The following is a 27,296-nucleotide window of genomic DNA, read 5'->3' as shown; positions in this document are numbered from 1 at the left end:
CAAACAGAAATCCTATACCCTTTTGTGTCTGCCCGCTAATGCACAGATTGCAATTTCAGTTATAAATGGCCTTTTTAAAGTTACGACTGACCAATGATCTGCTGTTGTGCCTTTTGAATTATGTGGATGATCAACCAAGGAGCATTCTTACTCGGGTGCTGTATCTCTCTACGCTATAGGCCAGGGGTCAGCAAGCTTTTTCAGCAGGGGGCCGGTCCACTGTCCCTCAAACCTTGTGGGGAGCCGGACTAAATTTTTCAGGGGAAAATGAACGAATTCCTATGCCCCACAAATAACCCAGAGATGCATTTTAAATAAAAGGACACATTCTACTCACGTAAAAACACGCTGGTTCCTGGACCGTCCACAGGCCGGATTTAGAAGGCGATTGGGCTGGATCTGGCCCCTGGGCCTTAGTTTGCCTACCCAGGCTATAGTCCATCACCACACTTCCGTGCATGCGCATGGTGTCATTTTGATCATCTGCGCATGCGCGAGCGGCGAAACCCGGACGTAACGCATTCCGTTACTTCCGGGTCGCCGTGGAGCACAACCCAAAAGCGCTCAACCTGAAGCAACTTCAACCCGAGGCATGATTGTAGTAACTTGTACAAAGCTGTGCTATACTCTGTGTATAATAAAAGCAAATACAAATCAAGTTACTGTTCGGCAAGTTATGTTCCTGAGTCGTCATCCTGGACTACATGGAGTAAGCAGCCAGTAGCAGAGAGTTTTGGCTGAGATCCATCAACAGAGAGGGTGCAGAATAGGAGAGAAAAGAGGCATGGAAATGGGAGTGTTCTGTGCGCAAGGAAGAGTGGGGGAAAGGAGGAAGGGAGAAGAAGAAGCAGGGGAAGGTGAAAATGGGAGGGGGCAGAAAAGGAAAGAGGAAGAGGCATGGAAATTGGGTTAGGACTTGGGGCATAAAAGGGTCTGACATACAGGAAGAGAGCGTGACTTCCTAGCTGGCCATGGGGCCAGCCCATCCATGAGAAAAGGTGAGGCAACTGTCTTCCTCAGGAGGTTGCAGACTCTCTTTCCTTGGAGGTTTTTAAGGCGAGGTTCAAGGGCCGTCTGCCATGGCTGCTTTAGTTGAGATTCCTGTATTGCATGGGGTCAGGGCCCTGCAGAGCCAGGCAGAGGCCCGGACCAGGTAGATAATGTGCCCCCTCCCTTTTTTTTACCCTGGGGATAACTGAAGTCTTATAAATAAGTAAGTATATAAATAATTTTCACAAAAGTTATGCTGACAAATAATTTTATTTCAAGGCTTGAACCGTATCAGCATATAAAGACAAAATGGAAAATATAGATATACAATTGTGAATATGCTGACCAAGGCCCCCTTTGGAATCAGAGGCCCGGTCTGGGCCTGCATGGGGTTGGACTAGATGACCCCTGGGACCCTTCGGACTCTATGATTCCATGATTTCACGACCGCCTCAGGGGGCAGCCCCCACAGGGGCAGCATGGAGGTGAAGGTGAAAGAAGGCACCCAGAGCAGGGATCCAGAAGAGAAGAGAGAAGTGGCTTCAAAAAATAGAGTTGGGAAGGTGAAAAGGAGGGCTTTCCCAGGGGTGGAAACTCCAGAAGGCTTAATGTGGGCGAGTGAGAGGTTGGTGAGCAGAGTGAACTTTGGGGGGGGGCAGAGCCCCGTAGTATATTAATGTAGGGCCATAGTAAACCCCCCAAAGGCCTTTCTGAGAAAGGAGAGGTCCGTCAGGAGAACAAGGCTGACATTGATGGAACAGGCTCAAATGTTTATTATTCAAGGTTGTAAAAAGATATGCAAACTCAGGAATGCACATGGCCGTGGTGTTGTGGGGGGTGTTAAGTTGTGGGCGAACATAGCAGACGACACAGCGATTCTTCAAACAGCTCTTCTTTATTCAGATGTCAGAACAGAACTCTGCTGAGGAGCTCAGTCAGCCTGCTTATATAGAGCTCCAGAACAATGTAACTGTTGCCATTTTCTAAAACTATCCAATCACTGAACGTCACTTTTCGATCCTTCATTTGCATACAAAACTATCCAATCACTGAATGTCACTTTTCAATCCTTCATTTGCATAACTATCTACAGTATCCCCCTGCTGGCCCAGGGCAAGAACTTCAGTACATAACAGGGGGCATGGCAGGGAGGGGGGAGATGGCAGGAAGGAGGGAGGCCAAGACCTTACATGGTAATAGGAACTTACTATAACTTTCGATTTCCCAGAAATCAGGTGGTTTACAAGAAATCAGGTGGTATTGTATTCTGCAAATGTATAAAAAGCTGGCTAGCTCAGAATTCAGGGGCAGACATCGGGCAAACGCTTGTCTGTACCATTTTTGTCATGACAAAATAAATGATTCTGTTATTGCTGTCATTTTGACTCTTTGAAGCAACTCCCTGATTGCTCCAAGGATCCCAGGAAAGAACAAAACAAAACAAAACAAAACAAAACAAAACAAAACAAAACAAAGAAAGGGTCCTTCATTAATATTATCAAGAATCATGTTTGTGAAAGCTTAGAATGATAATTGCAAACCTAAGAAGGAGGAATTGCAGAGGTAAGCCTAACTGTGTCTACTCAGAAGTAAATTCTATTTAATTGAATGGAGCTTACTCCCAACTCATTGGAGCTTATTTGTTTTTATTGACTTGATTTCTTACCCTCTCTTAGCGATAAAGTCCAAGAGCGCAGGTTACAGCAATTTAAAAGGATAGGATCCTTACAATATTAAGGATAGGATTACAGCCTAACTGAGTTTACGGGAGCAGATGGCAGTTAAAGAAACATGGGGATTATAAAGAGACTGAGTGGCTGGAGACCAGGAGCCCAAAATATAAGAAAAGAATTAGCTGGGATTGGAGCAGATCATATATTAATGTAATATAAGCAAATTCAATCATAGAAGAGGTAAAATAAGGGACAGACTCATCTGTTTATTATTCATGTTTTTGCCATTTACAAAATGATTTGGTTGTGATATGTGATTCTTAAATATTCAGTATTTATTTACAAGATGTTTTGCATAAAGAAATAATGAATTGTTTTGAAATTAATGTTTAATACAATGGAATCACTTTTAATCTATTAGGCTACCTGTGAACTGTGCACCAGAATCATTATGCCATTATGTATTTCCTCAAGCTCCCTTATCTTAACATCCTGGCTACGGGACTGTGCCAAATGTCTGATTTGGCCCCGTGGATCAAAAATGAAACTTGACTTTTATTTCCTCAGATATTATGTGTTTCCCCCGGGAAATAACAGCATTATAGACAAAGTTTGCCTGATTAGAAAGGCTCTTTAGGTAAATAGCAGCCAGGTGCTTCGTCCTTACTAGCAAACAAAGCTTCCAATTAATTTTAATTTATGTTGCAAACTTGAACAATACTTAAATATTTGGATTATTATCCTCTTCTGCCCAGTTCAATTAAAACACAAATTGCACAGTGGACGCTCGAGGAAGCTGCTTTTAGCGGTTGCTATCCCAACCTTCTGAATTATCATCAGCATTCAGCTTGTTGCAGGGATGATGCAGGTGGGCCTTAAGATTCAGTCCTAGACTTGAGATATCTGGTGGAGTATCTCCTGGTGGAGTACGCAGTCAGATGCTCCCACTGCCACATGTTGCACTGGGCCAAACTCCCCACACCTCATAACTCCCTCTGGACCTAAGGGTCAGGGGTCCCTTTACCTTTTATGGTGAAACTGGGAGAGAAATGGTGCCCCACCCACACTTCCCTATAGGATATGGCAGAAGCCCTGTTTATGGTGATGGAATGTGCAATACACCACCACCACCCAGCAATAAAATTACAAATGCAACTCCATGTAAACAAGTCTAAAGCAATGCACATTGGGGCAAAAAGCCTTCATATGAAAGACCTACATTCATCTTGAAAGACCTACATTGGCTCCCAGTATGTTTCCGAGCACAATTCAAAGTGTTGGTGCTGACCTTTAAAGCCCTAAACGGCCTCAGTCCAGTATACCTGAAGGAGCGTCTCCACCCCCTTCGTTCTACCCGGACGCTGAGGTCCAGCTCTGAGGGCCTTCTGGCAGTTCCCTCATTGCGAGAAGTGAGGTTACAGGGAACCAGACAGACGGCCTTCTCGGTAGTGGCGCCCACCCTGTGGAACGCCCTCCCACCAGATGTCAAAGAGAACAACAACTACCAGACTTTTAGAAGACATCTGAAGGCCGCCCTGTTTAGGGAAGCTTTTAATGTTTGATGTATTACAGTATTTTAATTTTTTTTGGGAAGCCGCCCAGAGTGGCTAGGGAAGCCCAGCCAGATGGGTGGGGTATAAATAATAAATTGTTGTTGTTATTATTATTATTATTATTATTATTATTATTATTATTATATGAGGTCTGAACTGGCAGTGACTGACCAGGAATGAAACCTTGGAGTCATAGTGGATTGCTCAATGAAGATGCATTCCATGCTAGAGATTATTGGGGGGGGGGGGATTGAAAATAGAACTCCTGATATCATAATGCCGTTGTTCAATTTTATGATGCAATTACACATGGAAAACTCTGTTCAATTCTAGAAGCCTCACTTCCAAAATGATATTGTAGAGCTGGAAATGGTTCAGAAAAGGATGGCCAGAATGATCATAGGAGCAAGCCTCCTATGAAAAAAGGTTGTGGCTTTTAAGTTTAGAGGTGGGGAGAGACGTAATAGAAGTGTGTAAAAAGTTTTACTCTGTATCATAGAATTGTAGAGTTGGGAGGGACATGAAAGGTCCCTTCTAATAACAGAAGAACTCGGAAACACAACTGAAGGTTGGAAGATTTGAGACAGACAAAAGAAAGCATTTCTTCGCACAAAGCATAGTTAACCTGTGGAACCCTCTTCTGCAGGAGGCAGTGATGATTTTGAAAGAGGATTAGATAAGTTTAGTGAGGAGAGGGTTATTGATGGCTCCTGGCCTTGATGGCTATGCTCTGCTTCATGGTTAGAGGCAGCAATGCTATCTCAGTTCCAGTTGCTGGAAACAGCATGAGGGGCGAAGGCTCTTCTGCTTGAATTCTGCTTGTGGTTTTCCCACAGGTCTCTGGTTGGCCACTGTGAGAACAGGATATGGAAGGGATTGTTCAGGACAAAAAGAGGCATCCTATCGCAGTTAGGTAGAGTGTGTTTTTAACATTTTGTTGGGAGCCGCCCAGAGTGGCTGGGGCAACCCAGCCGGATGGGTGGGAAATAAATAAAAACAAAATAAATAAAATAAAATAGTAGCTGCTAGACATGTCATAATTTGTTCACTTGTAGTATACAATATATTAATACATATTAATTAAATTAAATTTGTCTCCCCCCAACTAAATCTTTGTCATTTTTGCGTGGTAATATCACAAATTATTTGGTATATTTTTTTAGTAGACATAAAATCCATGGCTTATTAGGAACTACCCCAAATTTTCTTCAAAAAGTTGCTTTGCTCAGGTAACTACCATAGAGTTACCAAAATTTTCAGAAGTAGGGGATCCGTGACTTGGCTTTTGAAAAATAGGGGGTCCTCAGTAATTAGTTAATTGGGAACCACTGCCCTATAATACAGTTTTGCAATGCACAGATGAAATAACCAAATGGGCTATTCCATCCGTCACCATCATCCTCTGCATAGTCCATCATGGGGCACATGCATGTTTCAGTGGAAAGTGAATTAACCCCCCAACATTTCAACTCTAAGCAAAGCATTTGGAACAGTTTAGTCATGAGCCAAAGATCCCGCCAGCCAAGCAAAGGCAAATTTTGTTTACGAGACACCTGCCCAGAGTCTACATCCCTTTGTTCATCCAGCTTTGTGCTCATTTTTGCAGATCCTGTAGCGGTGCAAAGAATGATTTCCCTCCGGTTTAAACAGCAGGGATGCTCACTTTGAACAATTTGCTTGCATAGGAAATGAACCCCTTGATTTCTGTTGACATTTGCACGCAAGGTGTAGGTGGCTCTCGTAACATTTTTCAAAGCTTCTTGGCTGTGTTTGTTCAGATACTTTCATGCAACTGTGAAACACGATAATGCCAGGCAATGGGTTCAGGGAATGGCATTGATGTCCCTCTAGGAAGCAGCGGATTTTCAGAGTTCTCTGCATGTAACAGTGGTTTTGTCATTACAAATCCCCACTCCCTTGCCAGAGCAGCTCTTGTACACATGGTGCCTTAATTGCCAAAGCACCGAGCAGCGTGCCTCTGCATTCCCCCCATACTTTAAAACAACCACTAAAATGACTGCCATGGATTGTTATCGCAGGGAACTTCATAATATAAATGTGAAGAACGCTCCCCCAGCTATCACAACAGCAGGAGGCTTAGAAAAGTTTCAAAGCTTGCGCTTGCAACACTTCTGCCAGGCCCTGTCACTGGTAAAAATGATTGTGTTCTCAGAGATTAGGCAAACCCATGAAAAGCACCAGCCAGAGAAGAATGTGACAGTCATTGCTCAAGGTGATGCTCTCCTCTGACACAGACGGGGGCGGGCGGGTAAAGAACCCCTGGATGGTTAAATCCAGTCAAAGGCAACTATGGGGTTGTGGCGCTCATCTCGCTTTCAGGCTGAGGGAGCTGGCATTTCTCCACAGATAGCTTTCTTTTCTTTCTTTCTTTTAAATTTATTTTTATTAAACAATTTTAACAAAGCAACTTATCAGTCAATATATCCAATTACACTTCCCCCCTTTTTATTCCCCCCCCATCCCTCCCTCTCCCACCCACTAAGGACTTCCCTCAGCTCCCCTCTCTGATTTATTTGCACATATTATTCTCTGCATGTTATAAAATTGTACATACCATTCATTACCTTATCTATCATAAAGGTAAAGGGACCCCTGACCATTAGGTCCAGTCATGGCCGACTCTGGGGTTGCGGTGCTCATCTCGCTTTATTGGCCGAGGGAGCTGGCGTTTGTCCACAGACAGCTTGTGGGTCATGTGGCCAGCATGACAAACCACAGCAGCGCACGGAAACACCATTTACCTTTCCGCCGGAGCAGTACCTATTTATCTACTTGCACTTTGACGTGCTTTCGAACTGCTAGGTTGGCAGTAGCAGGGACCGAGCAACGGGAGCTCACCCCGTCGCGGGGATTCGAACCGCCGACCTTCTGATCGGCAAGCCCTAGGCTCTGTGGTTTAACCCACAGCGCCACCCGCGTCTCACCTTATCTATCATATATTCTACTAATAAATTTGTGGGTGTTTATTCAAAACCCACCAAGGAGTCCAGATCATTTTGTTGTCTTTTTAGGTAATTTGCAAAAAGTTCCCATTCTTCCTTGAAGTCACAGTTGTCCTTCTCACATAGTTTGTATGTCAACTTTACCAACTCCGCATAGCTCATCAGACAGCTTTCCGGCCATGTGACCAGCATGACTAAACCACTTCTGGTGCAACGGAACACCGTGACAGAAACCAGAGTGCACGGAAATCCTGTTTATCTTCCCGCTGCAGTGGGTACCTATTTATCTACCTGCACTAGCATGCTTTTGAACTGCTAGGTTGGCAGGAGCTGGGACAGAGCAATGGGAGGTCACTCCATTGCTGGGATTTGAACCGCCCACCTTCCTATTGGCAAGCCCAAGAGGCTCAGTGGTTTAGACCACAGCGCCACCCGCCCTTCACAGACTTATATGCTCCAGCAGTTCTTATTCTTGGTTAATCAATGCCATCTCTACTTTTGCCTTTCAGTTAGATTTTGGGGGTGGGTTTTACAAATTCCTCCTGCGTGCACATTGGGAAGAGGTCATAGCTTAGTGGCAAAGTTCCATGTTCAATCCCCCAGAATCTCCATACAGAGATGGAGAAAAGTACCCTCCAGCCCCGAAACCTTGGAGAGCTGCTTCCAATCAATGTAATCAGTAAGGAACTCAGTTGAATCATAGAATTATAAAGTTGGAAAGGACCCCAAGGGTCATCTAGTCCAACCCCCTGCAGTGCAGGCATGAGTGGACCAATGACCTGAGGCCATGTGAACTATGCTGCAACAAACTGGAGTAGCTTTTCAGAACACACACAATGAATTACATTTCTTGTTCGCACATGAATCGTATATATTGCTACAAACCATCCTAATCTCTGAGCGGTGTGAGATTCTAGGGTTTCCTGGCAGTTACCCAGGATTGTGCTTTATTTTGGAAATGAGGGACAATGGAGACTGCGGTGTCTTTAGGATGTATGGTTTATTTAAACATATACAGTGGTACCTCAGGTTACATATGCTTCAGGTTACAGACTCCACTAACCCAGAAATAGAGAATTCTTCGAGGACGCCCGAAGATGGCGGCTGTAACAACTTCTCCTTCATGAACCCTCCGGATTACAAACCTTTTATAGCCTTTTATAGCCTTTTACAGCCGTCTTTTTAGCTGTTTTTAATTGACTTTTAAATCATTTTACCTCTGTTAGAAGTTTTAATCGTTTTACTTCTATGGTTGGCCAATACGTATCAACAAGGATATTCAAACCTTCTGCTGATTAGTAACGCCGCCTTGAAGATTGGGTTATGCTGAGCAGTGGAGGAGGAGTAGCAGAGGAGTTGCGGCCATAAAAGATAAGTTCTCTTTTGTCTCCGTTTACCTCTACTTTGAACCTCCGTAGTCAGTGAGACAGCGACAAATGGGTCATGGCAAGCGACCAAGATCTGCTGAGAAAGGTTGTTCACCTCCAAGAGCAAAGCAGTCAAAGCTTGAATCTCTCCCACCATCTACTAACAATAACAGCAAAACGGAGCAAGTAATTGTTTCTGCGGTCGAAACATACAACCGCTTCTGGCCTCTGTATGATCAAGGAGAGTTGGAAAAGCTAGCTGATTCAGCGGGGGATGGAAGCCATAGGGAAGCCCTCCTCCCTGACACCTTAATTACCCCTCCGTCACTGAAACGGGAAGCATTAGGGCAAACTGCCCATGATTTAGTACCTGATCAAATACAACTGGTAATCAGGACTTTAAGCTTCATTTTCAAGGAATTGGAGGGGATTTCTTTGTCATTGAACAAACTTTCACGGGCCCTTCTGGCTCATCTACCTTCCTCAACTGAGCTATCTAATTTGCATCAATCTCCAGTGCAGCTTGTAAGTGCCTTAAAGAGACAACTTGATCAGAAATCTCTCCCTAAGGGCCTAAGATGCAGGCTGCCACTGCTCCAAAGGAATAAGCAATCTTTGATTTTTCAACCTAACAAAATATGTTTATCCATTTTTTCCCGTGACGCCCCCAGTCTTAGGTGGAATAACCTGAGGACGGCTAAAGGGTACCTTCGTGATTTGTTAAATATTCCTTTTTTCCAGATAGATCTTATATCTGTAGCTCCCCTAAATGCCACGCCCTGGCCAAGGAAATTTATGCTCTCCTTCCAGTCTGCAAGGATCCCACATCTTCTTGCAAGACAAAAAGATCGGCTGGCACCCTGGGAGATTGTAACAACTAGAGTCTTTAAGGACACGAGTGTTAAACCTCTTTTTGCCAACATCTTAACTGACAATGAACGCTCGTTTCCTTCTTCTGTTCCTATAATAACGGGAAAAACACCTAGCCGGGTATCCCCTGTCCCTGTTCCACCTGCGACCCCAAGTGCCCATCTAGTTACGTTGAGGAATGATCCAATTGCAAGCGGAGATTGGAATATCCCTGAAGAGAGAAATCTTATCTCCTCTTATGGAAAACTCCCTTCAGAAGAACAGCAGGCTATTCTCGATAGATTGGATCTACTCAAACAAAGACTTCTATCGCAAGGGGACCCCTCTATACCGATGAGAGAGGAGAGCAGGCGCTCCACGTCCCACATGGCGTCTCCATCAAATGCCCTGATAATTTCTCAACCTGTTACCTTGTTACCCCCTACTGATCTGAATCAGCAGTCACCTGTTGACCAACAGCACCATCCTACCGTGGAGGAAGTTGATAAACTCAATACTCCCGTCTTAGATCTTATGCCCAATCAAAATATGGAAGTTGATGACTCCTTTGCCTCAATGCCTGAGCTAGAATCTACCCTGCCTGAAGATCACCAGGAAATGACTATGCATGCACCATCCTCACGTTCATGTCCTTTAACACATCTGCGTGATAATTCCTCTCCATCTGCGCAGCAACTACAAGTGATGGCTGGAACACCTCTTAGCGCTACCCTGGCTAAGACTGATAATTCTGACGGATCTACTAGTGTAGCCCATCAAAGACTTGTTACTACTCACCTTAATGAACAGCATCCGACCTCACCAACTTTGCCTAATTCTTCCTTCCCGGCAAAGCCCTTCCTGCCTGTTAATGTTACCAAATCATCGATACAATTAACACAGAAGAAGACCTTATCCGCACAAACTAAAATTACCGATTTCCTTATGGGTCCTCGTTCTACCTCCAAGAACCCATTAAACAACTCAAAGTGACAATTACCGGGACAGCACAAGGACTCGACATTATCAATACTTAGCTGGAACATTGCTGGTTGGAGAACCAAAAAATCAGACCCTGAATTCAGGAAGTACATAAATTCATTTAAAATTATTCTGTTCCAAGAAACATGGGATGAGGAAGAGATTACCATAGACGGCTTTGATCTTCTAACACTTCCGGCCTCCCCTTCTTTGAAAGGTGGTCGCCCCAAAGGGGGCCTTTTGATTGGGATTTCACTCCAACTTCGCGCCAAATTCACTCTGGTACGGGCTTCCCCGCCTTTTGCTCTATCTGGACTGATCACAGAAGGGAAGTCCTCATTACTAATTACTAATGTTTATCTCCCCCCCGAAGGCTCAGCGCCTGATCTTGATTGGAGATGGGAATTGTCAGGGCTACCCTAGGTCCCAGCTCACAAAGGACCAACGCTGCTTCGTTGTTAAGTATTAAAGCCTTTATTGAAGTTCAGTTTCACTTCCAGAGCCGCAGCGCGCAGCCCCACGTCTAAAGTGTCAGACCACTGATGCTCCGTCTGAGTCTCCTCCCCCTTGACACCAATTTAAGAGTCTAGCCTTGCTCCACCTTCTCCGCTGCTCCTTCCTCCTCTGGGTCCGCCTGCCCGCCGGGGTTCCGCCCTTTCTAGCCTCTTCTCCCGCTGATTCCCCTGAGCCTTCTCCCTCCCTCCGGCGGGCTTTAGGAGCTGGTTCCCCATCCGGGTCTCCTGCTGTTCCGCGCGCCTGCACATTTGAACTTGGCGCGCGCGCCCAGCCAGCAACTTTCCTCCTGACCGTTCCACTGCTGCTGTCACTGCTTCCCCCATCGGGGGGGCTAGCTGCAACTGACCTCCCCTCCGTTGGAGGCGTGGTCAGCCCTGACTCCCTCTCTGGAGGAGACACTGCTCCTGACACATGTGACTCCTCCCCCCCACTACGCTCTGGTGGGGAAACTGGTCCTGATCCTCCACTGCTGCTTTGGGGTTCCCCTCTGGCTCCTTGTTTCTGGTGCGTCCCCCCTGGGACCCCCCTTGCCCTGACCATCGGCGCCCCCTTCTGGGAATCTTCTGATTCGCTGGAGAAGCTCATGGAATCTCTCGGGCCACTGTCATACTCCCCTACGCTGCCCTCGGATTCTTCCCCTTCGCTCTCCCAATCCTCTCTCCCCAGTGCTCCTGCTCCTGATTCCCTGACATCCATCCCCCCCTCGAAGCCCCCCCTTCCCCCCTCCCCCTCTTCGGGTGTGGGTTCCGGGTGCTCCAGTCCAGTGGGTGTGAGTGCGGGATACCATTCTTCCCCCCTGGTGTGTAGCCGGTCCACTGGATCCGGCCCAACCGCAACGGGCTCGTCGACGTCGATTTCCTCTGCTTCCATCTCTCTGCTGATGTGCTCGAATCCAGGATCCTCCCCCAACACGTCCATGTCCTCCCCTCCCCCGGGTACCTCTGGTGAGACAGCTTGCAAAGGTCCCCGCAGCAGCTCCCTGCGCCACCCCACCTCCGGTTGAGTGTCCCACCAATAGGAGCGGTCTGTGGCAAACCCCGAGAGAGACCCCTCCGAGGAGCTAGTGTCTGGCGTCGTCTCTTCAGCTGATGAAAAACCCTGGAACGTACTGGCTGACAGTGTGGGCGTGAAGAGCCAGTCGTCAAAATACTCTGCCGGCATAGGTCTGTGTGGGAAGAGTGCATGGAACTCGTCTTTAAGATAGTGCTCCTCCACGGCATAGCACGGTACCCACCTGTTGGCACTGGCTGGGGTACCTTCCCTGGCGAGGAGGTATTCCACCCCCTCTTCCCCCCACCTCGAGTCCAAAATCTCCGTGACCTCGTTGAGTGGCGTCGCCCTCCGTGACCCCTCCCTCTTCGGAGATTCACTAAGTGTGTCTGGCGCGTTCCCTGTCGCCTGAAACCTGTGGGGTTCCCTGTAGGGTGTGAGCACTGACCTATGAAAGACTGGGTGCATTCTGGAGCCCTCCGGGAGTGTCAACCGGAAGGCCACTGGATTGATTTGCGCCGCGACCTGGTAAGGTCCCAGCTGCTTGTGCTTGAGCTTCCTCTTAGCTAGCGTCCTGGCCGGCACTGCCTGGGCTGCTAACCAGACCCAGTCCCCCACCTGGATGTCCTCCCCGACCCTCCCGTGCTTGTCTGCCTGCATTTTGTAGGCGTGTTTCGCCAGTTCCAATTGCCTGCGGAGTTGCTCGTGGACCTCCTGTAACTCTGCTGCTAAGTGCTCTGCTCCCCTTGGCTCCCCCTCCCCCTTCGTCTCTAACCCTGGGAAAGTTCTGGGATGCCGCCCATTATTGGCGAAGAACGGTGTCACTCCCGTAGACCCGTGCTTCGTGTTGTTGTAGGCAAACTCGGCCAGCGGTAGGTAGTCCACCCAGGTCGAGGGTTGTTGATTGGCGTAGCATCGCAGGTACTGCTGCATGATGGCGTTGACCCTCTCCGCTTGTCCGTTGGTCTGCGGGTGTCGTGCCGACGCTAAGTTGATCTTGACGTTCAGGATGCCCAGCAGCTTCTGCCAGAAGCTCGAGACGAATTGGCGACCCCGGTCGGACAGGATGGACCGCGGCAAGCCGTGAGCTTTGAACACGTGGTCTATGAACAGCTTGGCGGTCTGTTCCGCTGTGGCCACCTTCGCGCACGGAATAAAGTGTGCCATCTTGGTGAACATGTCAACGACCACGAGCACCGCTGTTTTGCCTCGCGAGCTGGGCAGATCTGTGACAAAGTCCAGGGCCACTCTCTCCCACGGTTCGAGCGGCGTCTGTAGGGGTTCTAGTAGACCCGCTGGCTTCCTGTGTACTGGCTTGGCCCTTTGGCAGGTGTCACACCTGGAGACGTAATCCTCGACTTCTCCCCTCACCTTGGGCCACCAAAAGTCTCTGGTTACTAATTCCGCCGTTTTGTCCTTGCCGAAGTGCCCAGCGCTGGGCGCGTCGTGTAGCTGCTGCAAGACTTTCGCGCGGAGGTCGTCTCCGGGCACGTAGAGAGCCCCTTTGCGGATGAGCAGTCCGTCTCGTATCTGGAACTCGTCGTCCTTCGCTGTGCCTCTTCGCACCTCCTCCATCTTGGATTGTGCGAACGAATCCGTCTGCAGCGCTCGACGCACCGCGTCCAGGTCCACGGCAGCTGAAGCGCACGCCCACGCTTTCGGTGCGAAAATGTGCTTGGCCGCCACCGGCGCCGCTTCCTCGAGATACTGCGGCTTCCTGGATAGTGCATCCGCCATGACGTTGTTGTCTCCCGGGATGTATTCTATCCGGAAATCGAAATCCGCAAAGAACTCCGCCCAGCGGATGTGTCTCTGGTTCAGGAACCGCGCCGTGCGCCAGTACTCCAGGTTCTTATGGTCCGTGCGGACTTGCACTGTGTGTCTGGCTCCAACGAGGAAGTGCCGCCACGCCCTGAAAGCTGCATGAATGGCCAGCAACTCCCTGTCCCAGATGGTGTAGTTCTGTTCCGCCTTGCTGAGTTTCCTGGAGTAGAATGCGCACGGCCTCCATTCCCCTTGCGGATCTTGCTGCAACAGGACGGCCCCCACTGCTCTGTCTGAGGCGTCCGTCTCAACCCTCATTGGTCTGCTGGGGTTTACATGTAGCAGCTGTTCTTCGGACGCGAAGAGACGCTTGAGTCTCCGAAAGGACTGCTCCGCCTGGTCCGTCCAGGTGAACTTCTTCTTCTTGGAGCTGAGGGTGTCCGTGATGGCCGCCGTCTCCTTCGCGAACCCTTTGATGAACTTGCGATAAAAGTTGGCGAAGCCGACGAACCTCTGGACCTCCTTCCGATTGCGCGGGCTCTTCCAGTCCAACACCGCGCGGACCTTGGCGCTGTCCATGGCGAGCCCCTTGTCGGACAGCTTGTAGCCCAGAAAATCCACCTCCGTCATGTCGAACTGGCACTTCTCTAATTTGGCGTAAAGTCTGTGCTCCCGTAGCCTCTGCAGGACCTCCTTGACGTCCCTCTCGTGAGCCTCCTGCGATTCCGAGAAGATCAGGATATCGTCCAGGAAGCAGACGCACTTCTTGTAGAGGAGTCCCGCTAACACGTGATGCATGAAAGCTTGGAAGGTATGGGAGCCATTTTGCAGACCAAAAGGCATTACGCGATATTCATAGGTGCCTAAAGGTGTAAACATGGCTGTCTTCCACTCATCGCCCTCCCGCATGCGTATAAGGTTGTACGCCCCTCGTAGATCCAACTTGGTGAAGATCCGTCCCTTCCTCACCGTCGCGAGCAGGTCGTCGATCTTGGGCATGGGGAATGCTGCGGGCTTTGTTTTGGAATTTATGGTCCTAAAATCAACTATGAGTCTCCGTTGGGGCGTGTCCTTCTTCTTCACGAAAAACACGGGACTGCCCCCCACTGCTTTAGATTCTTGGATGAACCCCCGCTTCAAGTTGTGATCTATGAACTCCCTGAGTTCTTGCAGTTCATCTTCAGACATGGAATACAGTTTCCCAGTCGGCAGCGTCGCTCCCGGCAGGAGGTCAATCTTGCAGTCGTAAGGCCTGTGGGGAGGCAGCTTATCCGCTTCCCTCTCGCAGAAGACCTCCAAAAACTCCTTGTACTTGTTGGGTACCGCTTGCACCATGCCTAGGTGTAGCTGCGGTTCATCCTCTTGCCCCTCCTCCTCCTGGCGGGTCTGGATGCAGTGTTCTGCGCAGTAGGAGGAACAGAAGGTCAACTGCCGCTGGTACCATGCCAATGCCGGGCTGTGCCTATCCAGCCAACTCATACCCAACACTATGGGCGTGTCCGACAGGTGGGTGACGTTGAAGCTGATGACTTCGCGGTGGTTTCCAATTCGCATCACCATCGGTGGTGTTTGCTGTACCACCTCTCCTCCCAGTAGCTTCCTGCCATCGACCGTGACGACGTTTAGGGGCATCGTGGCTGGCATGAGTGCTATGCGATGTTGCTTGATAAAGTCCACTCCAATAAAGTCTGCGTTGCTCCCAGAGTCAATGGTTATTGGTACTTGCATGGTGTGCCCATTGGGCAACTGGAGCGATGCGGTGAGTTGCACCACTGGTTTGGGTGGGAGGGGGTCTGTGGGCTGTAAAATCTCTGGGGACTGCTTCACTGACTTGCCTGGTTGGGCCCCAGTGGCTCTGTTTCCAACCAGGCTTCTTCTTCCCCCTGCAGCTGTTTCAGCTGCTCACCTGTTCCCTTTACTGTTGCTGAGGCTGCAGTGTGCTTCTGGAGCCTCTGGGGACACTCTTTGGCCATGTGCTGTGCACTGTCGCAGATGTAACACTTCCTGGTCCCTCTAGGAGCCTTCCCCTTGACTGCTCCCGGTGTTTGGGCTCTGCTGGCAGTCTGAGCCCTTGCACCACCAATCTCCATCGGCTCTTCTCCCCTTCCCAAAGGAGGCATGGACAGCGCCCGCCCCGCCTCTCTGGGAAAGAAAGGGGTTGTCCTGGCTGGGGTGCTTCCCTTACTATAGTCCATGCATTTCCCTCCGAGCAATATCTACATCTACCGTAGATTTAAAGCAAGCGTCCATAGCTTTGATAAATGCATCGGAATCTTTGAGGGCAGGGTCTTTTTCGCGCCACAAATTCCGCAGCCACGCTTTTGCTTCCCCATGCAAATGAGTGATTATGAAGCCCACCTTCTCTTCCTCATCTCTAAAGTCTTTCCGAAGCAAATTGAGCGCGTAAACCACGTCAGCTCTGAAGTTAGGGTATTGCTGCAGGTTCCCATCAAAGTGCGCCACCAGGCTGCCCCCCCTCTTCCCGAGGCCAACTCCCTCCGGTTTGGGTCCTGGCAGCCCCTCTTTCCCCCAACGGTCCCACCTGGCTTGCAGATCCCGGCAGAGCGCTACTGCTTCTTCTTCTCTTTTCCTGGATGCTGCTACTTCCGCGTAAAGCGTCGTGACTGCTTCTTGCAGTTCTTTCACCTGGCTCTCTGTAGTCATCTTTGCCTATCTTCGTGAGCTCGCAAAACACCAAGTCTTGCCCCTCGCTGCACCAACTCACGCTGCGAGGTTTTTATGAGGGACGGAGCATACTGTCAGGGCTACCCTAGGTCCCAGCTCACAAAGGACCAACGCTGCTTCGTTGTTAAGTATTAAAGCCTTTATTGAAGTTCAGTTTCACTTCCAGAGCCGCAGCGCGCAGCCCCACGTCTAAAGTGTCAGACCACTGATGCTCCGTCTGAGTCTCCTCCCCCTTGACACCAATTTAAGAGTCTAGCCTTGCTCCACCTTCTCCGCTGCTCCTTCCTCCTCTGGGTCCGCCTGCCCGCCGGGGTTCCGCCCTTTCTAGCCTCTTCTCCCGCTGATTCCCCTGAGCCTTCTCCCTCCCTCCGGCGGGCTTTAGGAGCTGGTTCCCCATCCGGGTCTCCTGCTGTTCCGCGCGCCTGCACATTTGAACTTGGCGCGCGCGCCCAGCCAGCAACTTTCCTCCTGACCGTTCCACTGCTGCTGTCACTGCTTCCCCCATCGGGGGGGCTAGCTGCAACTGACCTCCCCTCCGTTGGAGGCGTGGTCAGCCCTGACTCCCTCTCTGGAGGAGACACTGCTCCTGACACATGTGACTCCTCCCCCCCACTACGCTCTGGTGGGGAAACTGGTCCTGATCCTCCACTGCTGCTTTGGGGTTCCCCTCTGGCTCCTTGTTTCTGGTGCGTCCCCCCTGGGACCCCCCTTGCCCTGACCATCGGCGCCCCCTTCTGGGAATCTTCTGATTCGCTGGAGAAGCTCATGGAATCTCTCGGGCCACTGTCATACTCCCCTACGCTGCCCTCGGATTCTTCCCCTTCGCTCTCCCAATCCTCTCTCCCCAGTGCTCCTGCTCCTGATTCCCTGACAGGAATCATTTGAAAATCACCTACTGTCATGTCATACTAAATGCCCTAACTCGTACTCCTTAATTGGGGGAGACTTTAATGCTCGTATTGCCACAAATTGGGACTTACTAACCAAGTCCAAATGGTGGACTTCCCCATGTTTGGACAATTTTGACTTGGAACATGCCAGAATTAGAACTTCAAAGGACAACAGAGTAAACAAAGCAGGAGTGACCCTTTACCAAATGGCCATTCGCCTGAATCTAGTATTTTTGAACGGCACCTTCCCTCCCGATATACCGGGGGAGTTCACTCACCTGGGACTAACATCTAACAGTGTTATCGATTACCTCCTGATCTCCGCAAATCTGGCCGTTAATGTACTTTCCTTCCAAGTTGAAAACCAACATTTCAGTGATCACCTCCCAATAGTGACCACTCTGTCATTGTTCCGGTGCCAGAATGACAATAAACACTCAGTCCTTCTGGAAACCTCATCATCGATCAAAATAAGAGGGATCAAGTGGTCGGAGGCTGTGGCCCAAAAATACCAGGTTTTCTTCCATAGGGAAATCAACGCCTACTTACCTCAAATAACTACTGATTTACAAGATTCCAATTCGGTTTTGAAACTTTTTAACCTTCTTATAACAAACCTTACCACTTTTTTTACATCACCTCCTCAAAAGGCGAAAGTGGCGCATTGCAGTGCTGGGGCCCCTTGGTTTAACACCTCTTGCAAACAAGCAAGATCCCTTCTTCGTTCCATCTATAATGAATACAAAAACTCTAATGCTCAGGCTCTACCATCTTCCTATTTACAAGCCAAAAGAGCATACAAACAGACTTTAAAGCTGGCCAAACGCGAGTGGTATCAAAAACGTTGGCGAGCCTTGATTGCGGCCTCGAGATCCCGCAGACCACAGGAATTTTGGGCTCTGATAAACAAAAGAGGAAGGAAGTACCCACTGACGATTATCCCTGCGCCCACATGGGAACAATTCTTGAGTAAATATTTCTCCTTGGCAGAGGAATCCAACTCATCCACGGAACTCCGAGCCGACCATCTACCTTTGTGGCCCTCCACTGACCCAGACCTGATAATGGACTTGATATTAGATCTGAAAACGGGCAAAGCCCCCGGGCCGGATCTAGTCCCTGCTGAGGCTATTGTTGCGCAACCAAGGTGGTGGGCTGAAATTCTGGCCAAAGTCTTTGATGCAATTAATTCTACGGGGCTTATCCCTAGGTCATGGAAGGAGGCCGTGATCGTGCCAGTCCATAAAAAGGGTCCCCCTGCTGACCCGGAGAACTATCGGAACATCAGCCTTTTGTCTATCATCGGGAAAATCTATGCAAAATTTTTGCTGTCCAAGCTGTCCCATTGGGCAAACGACTCAAATTTGATTGGCCATGAGCAAGCGGGCTTTAGGAACAATTATTCAACCTCTGACCATATGGTAATCATGTATCATCTTGCCAGAAAATATTCTGCCCCAAGTCGGGGGCGCCTATGTGTCGCTTTTATAGACCTAAAGGCTGCCTTCGACAGTATCCCAAGAAATTGCCTATGGAAGAAATTAGAGAGATGGGGCATAGATAGAAGGCTGTTATGGCTTATAACCCAATTACACCATGGGTCGTCGGCTAGAGTGAGACTCACACCGGCGGGAAACCTATCCAACGAGGTCCCAATAAATAGAGGTGTGCGCCAAGGCTGCATTTTGGCCCCACTCCTCTTCAACCTGTTTATCAGTGATATGAAGCTCTTTCTGAACGAGTCTCAAGCCAACATTCACGCCCCCCGCCTAGCTGATTTTCGCTGCCCTTTGCTCCTATATGCCGACGATGCAGCGATCCTTTCCTACTCTAGAGTTGGTTTATGCAGAGCTCTAAAGATTTTTGCGGCTTATTGCAAACTTAACCATCTGACAATTAATCATGGGAAATCTAAAGTCCTGGTCTTTACCAGGTCTCGGAAAACTTACAGCTGGAAGTTAGATGGAGTCCAATTAGAACAGGTTTTCAAATTTAAATACCTGGGAGTCTTTTTTCATTACAATCTAAGCTGGAAGCCACAGATACAGTATTTACTAAACAAAGGGAAAACAATACTTTATACTCTACTCCAATTTCTTGCGGCCGACGGAGCCTCTCACATCCCTTCTGCATTGAAGGTATACCACGCAAAAGTGGTTTCCACCCTTTGTTATGCTGCCCCGCTCTGGGCCCCAGGGTCCAATTTAACATCACTGGGGACATTGCAGAATCAGTTTCTCCGTCGCCTTCTGAAACTCCCCATGTGTGTGAGCAACGCAGCCATACGTCTGGAGTTAAGGATTGCATCATTGGAGACTGTCATCTGGAAGCGAGTCTTTGGTTATTGGCTGTCCAGCTGGCATAGGCTTCCCGACCATTACCTTTTTCAGTGCCTCTGGCGGGACGTCTTTGTCAATCCGTTGGTAGGGAAAATCCATGCCAAACTTCTGAGCATCGGAATTTCCCCAGCGGACTCCTTAAAGATGAACTTACGCTCAGCCAAAAGCCTTATTGAGCAAAGATTAGCGGACATTGAAAATCAACACAACCTCGCCAGGGGTGGGGGTGTCTGCTCCCCCAGGTATCACGGAATAACCCCACCACTTGGCCTTCCATCATATATGTCATCTCTTTCATCAGTACCACACCGACGTGCATTTATTCGTGCAAGGTTCAATGTCTTTCCATCGAACCTGCTGAACCACAGATTTTCTAAGGGTTTGGTGTCTCCGCTATGTGTGTGTGACAGGGAAACTGTTGAATCTCTTTCACATATAATGTTCAACTGTCCCCTACATAGCGTAGCCAGGGCTAAATTCCTGGGTCCTGCTTTACTGCGCTTGGTTGGCAGGCCTGTTGAGTCACACGCCGCACTGCTTTTGCAGGATACAGATCCTTCTGTAACTCTGCAGGTGGCGAGATTTCTGAATGCGGTTATCTCACACTCAAAAACCACCAAAAACCAACAACAACATCAAAACTAATCGAACTGTTATGATGAGAGTGCATGTCGGAGTTCGTCTTCAGTTTTCCTTTTCTGTGATCTGTCCCTTGGAGCTCTCCTGGCCCCAAGCTGTCACTTGGCTCTGCTCAATGACCCACCCTTGCATCGTGGTGTTCACCTCCTGTTGTCGGATATATCTGTTTTTATGTCCCTGTGTTTTTATGTTTGTACATATTTTATGGGCTAATAGCCGTAAATAAACAATTAAATTAAATTAAATTAACCCAGAAATAGTACCTCAGGTTAAGAACTTTGCTTCAGGATGAGAACAGAAATCGTGCTCCAGCGGCGTGGCAGCAGCAGGAGGCCCCATTAGCTAAAGTGGTGCTTCAGGTTAAGAACAGTTTCAGGTTAAGAACTGACCTCCAGAACGAATTAAGTACTTAACCCAAGGTACCACTGTATATACTGTACAACCTGAACCTACAAAGGAGGGGTTCATAGCATCAGCACCCAAAGAGGGTCTTGTTTCTCCCATAACCACAGCCTGGGATTCAAGCAGAGATCTGGCATGGTGTTTGCCATCTCTCTCTCTCTGCTTGCTTCTTTGCTTCTAGATCACATTCATAAAAACAATCATAGAACTGTAGAATTTGAAAGGACCATGACCATCATCTACTCCTGCAATGCAAGAATCTTCCGCCCAACGTGGAGCTCAAATTCATGACCATGAGATTAGGAGTCTCATGCTCTACCAACTGAGCTATTCTGCAAACTCTCTAAACTCAGCCTTTGTCCTTCTACTTCTGAGTTTAGGAGGGACGGTGGACCCACCCATTTTCCATCTCACACCGAGCCCCTTTCCTTTGTTCTCTTAATGGAAACAGTGCTGCTTGTGATGAATATAGGTCATAATGGAAATTGCTGCCTTCTTGCCTTAGTTGTGAATGAAGCGGAGGGCAGGGAATAAAAGCTTCTAGCTGTTACCTCCACTGCAACTCAGCATCCCTTGCTTACATACAACGTCAAATCTACACAGTTTTCTCGTCTCATTGTGTAGCTTCACTCAAAAGAGCCCCCCTGCTCTGAAAACCTCACAGGTGATCCAGAGAGAGAGCGAAGAAGCAGCTATGTCTTTATTAAGCAGGACTGAGAGGAAAGCATGTGTTTCTTATCACACTTTAAAATTTTATTTTTAAACCGCTCTCAGCATGTTATGACTCCACTGATAACGCATCCTAATTTGCCCCCTGCAGCCGCACCATGGTTGTGAGGGAGCCAGTGTTATTACATTTCTACCCTTTGGAACAATGAAGTAGCAGCATCTACCTTCACTCTTTGACAGGCTTCCTTGTTATTGAAATACAAGGGAATGCTGACATCTGCAGGCCACCAGCTTCGTTACAGAGTGCAAGGCAATTCTGATGTTTCTTGTTATGTACTGAGTTGAATAGGATCCAAACTGCAGCAGTCTGATTGGTCCTAGAACAATAGGATCCAAAAGGCAGCAGTCCGATTGGTCCTAGAACAATAGGATTCAGAATGCAGCAGTCTGATTGGTCCTAGCACAATGCAGCAGTATGATTGGTTGGCAGGAACCACCCAATCATGCTCCAGATAGAAGTGAATCCACAACCTGATTGGCTTACAGTAGAATTCCAGAATTAGCCAATCATGTGCAGCCCATTGTGTAAATAATGTATATAAAGCAGATACTTTGAGGGGACATTCATTCATTCCTCCTCACCACTATGAGCTGAATAAAGAGCATGAAATCACTTTGCGACTCTGAGTATATTTCATTTCTGTTACTTGCCTCCCATGTCATTATAGGCACAACCGGCAAAGGCAGGTGAGGGACTTAAAATACCCATTTTAAGATCAGCAGCACTTGGGGGTAGCCAGGATTTTTGTAAGGGGGGCCAGGACTTTTGATAGGGGAGGCAGAGCCGACCTAATTGGTCAGTTAAGTATTTCTATTGTTTTACTTGTTGTCTTTGATGCTTTGGAATTCTGGTGCTGGAGGAGACTCTTGAGAGTCCCATGGACTGCAAGAAGATCAAACCTATCCATTCTGAAGGAAATCAGCCCTGAGTGCTCACTGGAAGGACAGATCCTGAAGCTGAGGCTCCAGTACTTTGGCCACCTCATGAGAAGAGAAGACTCCCTGGAAAAGACCCTGATGTTGGGAAAGATGGAGGGCACAAGGAGAAGGGGACGACGGAGGACAAGATGGTGGAACAGTGTTCTCGAAGCTACCAGCATGAGTTTGACCAAATTGCAGTGGAAGACAGGAGTGCCTGGCGTGCTCTGGTCCATGGGGTCACGAAGAGTCGGACACGACTAAACGATTAAACAACAATTGTTTTACTTGATCTAGGGGGGCAGCTGCCCCCCCTTAGCTATGTCCATGGGGGGGTGAGACCCCTCCACACACACATTCCATTCCCAAAAATGACAGATGAGTGCAGAAAAACCCCAACCCATATAGTTTTCTGTGTGACTTCAATTTGATTGCCAGATAAAGGTTGTCTTTTTTCTTAAAACAGTATTGCACATTTACACCATCTTGTGATGCTGTAAGGAATATAACAAGTAGAAACTTCCTTATACTAAGTCAGATGATGTGTTCCTCTTACCCAGTATCATTGGGCACTACAACTGGCAAGTGAGGAGGCAGTCCTTGGTGTTGATCCAGGACAGGGCCTTTTCAGTGGTGGCTTCCCATTTCTGGAATGCCCTCCCTGGAAAATTGCATCTGTCTCTGCCATTATTGACTTCCAGGAGGACCTAGAAAGCATTCCTGATTACCCAGGCATTTGATGGCTGAAAGACACTGTTCCTGGCAACCCTGAAAGCACTGGATGTGAAGATGTTTTTCATCATGGGTGCATTCGGACATGGCGATTGTTGCGCTAGTTTTCCTGGTTATAATGCTGGCAATTCTAACCTGGATTCTAACACTCCTTGTATGCTGCATTACCTGTTGCATATTGGAACTGCGGCTTTTCCATCAATATACTGCCATGTCACGCTAAATTTTAAACGGCAGGAAATAACTGTATGCCGGGATACTGCCCCAAATTTCATCGTATGAAATTGCCATGAGAAACTCAAGCCAGCTGTAGTTTCCAGGCAGTCTTCAACGCTGTCTTAGGCAGTGTGGATCAGGTACCTTTATCAGCCCATGGGCTGCATTGCCTCTTGGGCAGCCTTCCAGTGGCGGCCAGGGCCAGAAGCAAAAACGGACGGAACAACAAATGAAAACTTTTCCTTTATACAGCAGGCTAATTTCTACATGCATTCCAACTAGGTAAAAACAACTGGAGTGTGCAAGCCAGTGAGGGGTGGGTGCTGGGAAGAACATTGAAGGGCTGCATTCAGGCTCCAGGGCTGAGGTTTTTCTCACCTTTTAAGCATGAGCCTTCCTAATCCATATAGAAACTAATACATGAACCTAACACAGTTGATTTAAAAAAAAAATGCAATGCACATCTCCAACTAAAAGTGAAAAAAGTGTACAAATGCATATATTAGAGGAAATAAACATCAAAATGCATATAACCTCTAAGTTAGATCACTGCAACATGTTGTACATTGGGCTGCCTCTGAAGATGGTTCAGAAGCTGGAATTCAGGAGCCAGGTTGCTCACTGGGGCAAGGCGGTATGAGCACATAACGCCAATTCTGGCTCCAACTACACTGGCTGCCAATTAGCTTCCAGACCGCAATACCTCCTCATATGAACCGACCGGGACCCTGAGATCATCATCTGAAGCCATTCTTCATGTGCCTCCACAAGAGGTCCAGAGGGTGGCAACATGAGAACAGTACTTTTCTGAAGTTGCTCCCTGCTTGTGGTATGCTCTCTTTAGGCGCCAGGCAAAAGCATTCCTTTTCTCCCAGGCCTTTGGCTGATTAATCAATCTATGGTGAGTGTTGTTTTTGTTTGTTACTCTATTATGTATTTTTGTGTTTTTATATTGTAAACCGCCCTGTGATCCTCAGATGAAGGGCAGTATAGAAAATAAATTAATTATCTGTGTGTGTGTGTGTGTGTTATTTGTATATATATTAGTAAAAATAACATACAAAACTGAATTATATCAGGAGAAATTGCTTGCCCTAACTACATCAGGGGAAACATGCAGTTTAGGGAAAATTGCGCACAAACCTAGGAGAAAAGTGTAATAAAATGCTGACAAATTTCCATGAGAACATAAGAATTGCCGGCTGGATCAGGCCAGTGTCCCAATTAATCCAGCATCCTGTTTTCCTGCTGCTGGACCTGAGCACCACAGCCTTCTCCCCCACCCCTGGAATGTCCAGCAACTGATGTTCTGAAGCAAGCTGCCTCCGACTGTTGACTTCTTATTTCAAAAACTTGCAAACTGATGTGGTAATGTGGCAAACTTAATTTACAATTGGGGGGGGAGGAATGTGAAACATAGAAACAGACATTGTCTGATTCATCCATCCCTCGCAGCCACTGTGCAGTCTGTCCTCTCAGCCTCCTCTGGCAGCTGCTCTCTCCGCACTCTTGCACCAAAACATGCAGCCTGCCTACACTCGGTTAAATGAAAACACAAACCTGGTCCCCCAGAGCAAGCACTATTCCCTGTGCAGCCAATGCAATCCACTTAAAGTAAGCCCCATGTTTAATGGGGATTATTGCCTGGCAAGGATGTTTAGAGTTGCCACTGAATGGAACATTCCCTTTGGACAACATGTAGATATACTGGAATATTAGCAACATACATTAATATTGCACAGGAAGGAAAACACTGCTTGGAGCCTGCAAAGATTGATGATCTGGGAAACGGTTTAAGCACCAGTGCAGAAGCCCCCATGTGCAGAATTAACTTCCCAATTACTGCCTACTACTCTGAACTTTACGAAGAGATACAAGAATTAATGTTATTGATTCAGCAATTAATCATCAAGGTGAATCTCCGACGTATTATTTCCAGGTTCCCTAATGGCTGGAACATTTGTGTGTGAACATTCATGCATGTATAAAGCCAACTTGTTCAACCTAACAGTTCAAAAGCATACCAATGCAAGTACATAAATAGATATTGCTGCAGTGGGAAGGTAAACGACATTTCCATGCGTTCTGGCACTCATCACCAGAAGCAGTTTAGTCATGCTGGCCACATGACCTAGAAAACTGTCTGTGGACAAACTCTGGCTCCCTCAGCCTGAAAAGCTAGATGAACACTGTACCCCATAGTCGCCTTCGACCAGACTTAACCATACAGGGGTCCTTTACCTTTTACCTTACTCCTGCCACTATGGATCTGCTGTGTTGTTGTTGTTGTTTTTAAAAAGTTATTTTTAAAATCCATCTGCATTTTGGGAGGATTAAAGACCATCTCCCACCCTCTCAACAATGTGCACAACCAGCATCTAATTATGTTTTCTTCATAGCATTAAATAGCAAACAGAGAGGTCTGTGTGAATTAAATGCAGTAAGAGGACTGACCTCATTGTTTTATAAAGGTTTTGTCTGTCTTCATCCTGAGACACACGGACAGAACAGCTGTGGTTGTCAGTCCCAGATCTGTGCCAGCTGAATGCAGCCACCAACTTTACTTTATTCTAATTTTTGCAATGCCCATGCTTGTCTATAGATGTCAGCATTGCCACAGAAATGCACACTGTATTGGAAGGGAGGAACAGAAGGGAGACAGCAGAAGTTCTCAATGCACCATGGAATAGAGTAGGCCTTTCTAGACCTTTGGATGCAGCATTCGCAAAGCAATCCAATATGTCTACTCAAAAGGAAGCCCCCTTTGGGGCATTGTCCTCATTTAACTGAGCTTTTAACTGCAACCTCACTTTTCCTGTTCCTCTCCAGAATCTACAGATTAAGAAACTGAAGAGGGTACAAGGAGGAACTCTTTCAGCAGGATCCACCAAACAGCAATGTCCAATGCGAACGCCAGGGATTCGGCTGATCTGTATAATGGGCATGGAGTTACTGAGACCACAGTTTGGAGGCAAAGCAGGGACAAACCCGTGGCTTCATTGCCAAGCGGCTGAAGCACAGAGAGCAAAATGACATTTCCGGGGGTGTTCGTTTCTAAGATTTCTTTCAGGCCTCTCTCGTTCCAGCAAAAACCGTGCAGGCAAGTCATGCCAATAACGCGCAATAAAGCAATCCCAACAACAACCGTGAAGTAATTATAACAAAATATAATGAAAACGGTGCATAAAGCAGAGGCTGGGAAACATTTTCGGCCCAAATGCCACATTTCTTTGTGGGCAACCGCCCAGGAGCCAAATGCCCCAGAGCCTGGAAGGCTGCCATTGTCCGCCTAGGCCTGAGGTTTCCCACTCCTGACAGAAAGTATCAAAGCAATAAAGAGTTGCATTAAAGCAACAGATAAACCAAAGGCTCGCTGATCCAACAAGATACCAGCTGACTTTAAAAAATAAATAGCAAGGCAGCTGACCCAAACCCCCAAGAACAACAAGTTATCTTGTGTACCACTGGGGGCGGGGAAAAAGAAGAAATAGTAGTTCTCTCATATACTTCTGCTTCAGAAGGTGATAGGGCACACAAAAACACACTCTCAGCCAATATCAGTGGATAGGCAGCTTCATATGGGGATGATATTTTAATTACCCTAGTCATTAAATCACTCAGGGATTTATCGATGATAATCAACACTTTGAATTGTGCTTGGGAACAGATCAAAAAAACAAGTGAACTTGGTATAAGAATGGAACAATATGTGGCATTAAACCAGCATTGGTTAAAACATTCACATGTGCATCACGTGTCTGGTGTAACATTTGAATGGTTGTCCAGGGCAGCCCCATAAAAATGCATTGCAGTACCCAATCTAGATGTAGCAGAGACATGGGTGAATCCTGCAAAGTATGCCCTCCTCAGAATTAGATGCAGCAGATACACCAGCCTAAAATTCAGCAACAACACTGCTGGGCGCAGACACCATCTGGGATTGCAAGAACAATACCATGTCCAGAACATCCCAGAACTGTAAACCTAATATTTCAAGTGCAATTCCTAATACCTCGTCACTCAGTGCTTAGAAGTTTCATTTTTAAAAGCAACTAGTTCTAGTTCCTCCTCACCGAAACCCAGTCCAAAACGGAACCAGT

The 27,296-nt window shown here is 47.7% G+C and overlaps 1 long non-coding RNA gene across 1 annotated transcript; it reads left to right on the top strand.

The window, feature by feature from the left end:
- Nucleotides 1-922: 922 nt before the first annotated feature.
- LOC310750844 lies at nucleotides 923-26,340 on the top strand. The gene is made up of 2 exons (XR_014542334.1): nucleotides 923-998; nucleotides 26,026-26,340. It is a non-coding gene; the product is annotated as an uncharacterized lncRNA (long non-coding RNA).
- Nucleotides 26,341-27,296: the final 956 nt, after the last annotated feature.

This window comes from Podarcis filfolensis (assembly GCF_964270895.1).
Source record: "Podarcis filfolensis genome assembly, chromosome: 15".
Lineage (NCBI taxonomy): Eukaryota > Metazoa > Chordata > Lepidosauria > Squamata > Lacertidae > Podarcis > Podarcis filfolensis.
The sequence above is the reverse complement of the archived record's forward strand: the minus strand, read 5'-3'. Positions and strand labels throughout refer to the sequence as shown.